The following is a 2,299-nucleotide window of genomic DNA, read 5'->3' on the forward strand; positions in this document are numbered from 1 at the left end:
GGGGCTAGCGTAATCCCCCCTAGAGGTTACCATTTTAACCTTCTTTGACTTCTAGTCCCACCCTTATTCCTCCCCATCCCCCCGCCCCCTTTTTTTCCCCTCTCTTTCTTACTCCCTTGACGATCTGCCTTGCCCTTCTCTGCTCTTACTACACCTGCTTTTCTCTGCTCTTCTCTGGCCTCCTTCTCCTACTCTTCCTGTCTGCACCTTTCTCTGAAATATGGGAGGAACTCCGTATGGTTACACTTAACTCCAAGGGACTGCCACTACCCCACCTCTTACCATTCCTGCAATGTCTCTACGAAATCGAAAGATGTGTCCATTGTACTCTCTAAATTGGTACCTTGGACGCTACAGGAGACCTTCACTGATCCGGAAGGATGCTTCCTCTTCCTGAGAGGCCAAATCGGTCACGGTCACCTTTGCTGCGATATATGCCCCAAACTGCAATCAGGGCATCTTTATTGAGAGGACATTGGACGACATTGCACTCATCCTTCTCGGAGGGGATCTTGATACTGGGCGGTGCCTTTAATATCTCCTTGAACCTGTCTGTGGATTCTTCCTCAGACTCCTCCCCAACCTCCCCTGGAGCAAGTAAACAGGTACAGCGCTCTTTATTCTGTTCCCAACTAGTAGACATTTGGCGCCTGCAAAATCCGACAGTTCGGGATTACACATTCTATTCCGCTCCCCATGGCACCTACTCCTGTATCCATATGTTCTTCATACATCACCGATCCTCAGCGTTGATTGTGGACTCCCGTATAGGAAGCATCACGTGGTCAGATCATGCCCTAGCCTTTATCAGGATTGCCCTATCTACTATGCCTTCTCACAAAGTCTGGCAATGGCGAGAGTCTTTTTCACGACCCTACAATTCTTGCCGACGTCACTAGGGAATTAGACATATATTTTTCGCTAACTAACGATACACCGGAGTGCGACCCGTTTCTTCTATGGGAAACGCACAAGCCCTATATTAGGGGCATTGCGATAAAGCATGGTTCCCGGGTGAAGAGGACGTGGGAGGCAAAACGTTTGAGTCTCTTGGCTTCCCTTCATAGCCTGGAACTTCAACACAAATCAGCACACTCCCCCCAAGTCCCCCACGTTTACGCACATATAAACCTAAATACGCGTCAGCTGCGCCATCGTGCGAAAACGACAATTGTGATACACGTTACATATCGCCGCGAAAGTCGGAGTGAGAGCCATCAATCACTGATAACGCTAAACTGATGAGAGGTAAAAGCTTTTAAAGCGTCTCCTATGGCCAATTTTAGGTATTGTAGTTTTTTGAGGTTTTGCACGCGCAATTTTAAGGCTTGACATGTTTGGTGTCTTTTTACCCGACGTGACCCCGCCTTTTCTATTTTACCAAAACATTGGGTAATAATAAATGTTTTATAATTTAATATAGGGCAAACAGTTTGTTTTTTAATTCGGTAATTTTTTCTTAATATAGTAAAAAATAAAACCCCAGTGGTGAATAAATACTACCACAAGAAAGCTTTATCTGTCCCCCAAAAAATTGTATAAAATGAATTTCGATACAGCATTGCATGACAGAATAAATGTCAGTCAAAGTACCGCAGCGCTGAATATTGAAAAATGGCCTGGACAGGAAGGGGGTTTAACACCGCAGGCTTTAAGTGGTTAAACTGACCTGTGGAGGCTTTTAAAGCGTCATCTATGGATTTTTTGGGGTACTAAATGTTTTCTGCGTTTCACGGACGCACACAATTTTTAACCTGGGCATGTTGGGTATCTATTTACTCATTGTAACCTCCTCTTTTCTATTTTTTTAAACAAATGGGTATTTTATTGTGTTTTGGGGCATGTAAGTGCATCTTTCGGTTTGATAAGTTGCGCTAATATCGTGCAACATAAACATTTGCAACTGCCACCATTTTATTCTATATGGTCTTGGCTTTCAGAAAAATATATAAATGTTTGGGGGTTTTAAGTAATTTTTAGGTCTAGAATGTAGAATATGACATGGGTGCAGAAAATGAAAAAAAGGCCTCAGTCATGAAGGGGTTAAAACCCCGCTCTATCTTCTGGGCCTAACCCCCGACCTAAGCACTTTGCTTTCTCTTCAGTTCAAAAAACTACTACTCACCTTTTCCACATCCTCTGTTGGTCACTGGTCCTCTTCCAGGTTGAAATATGTCAGCATCATTTGATTATTTCTTGTTCCTGTTCTATGGAGCATTGAGGACCACCAGAGGTGGACTGACCATTTGAGAGCCCATCAACAACCCCCCCCCCTTGGCTTTTTTGCTACTGAGCACGG

Source organism: Nanorana parkeri, unplaced genomic scaffold (assembly GCF_000935625.1).
Source record: "Nanorana parkeri isolate BGI_ZX_2015 unplaced genomic scaffold, ASM93562v1 scaffold1265, whole genome shotgun sequence".
Taxonomy (NCBI): Eukaryota; Metazoa; Chordata; class Amphibia; order Anura; family Dicroglossidae; genus Nanorana; species Nanorana parkeri.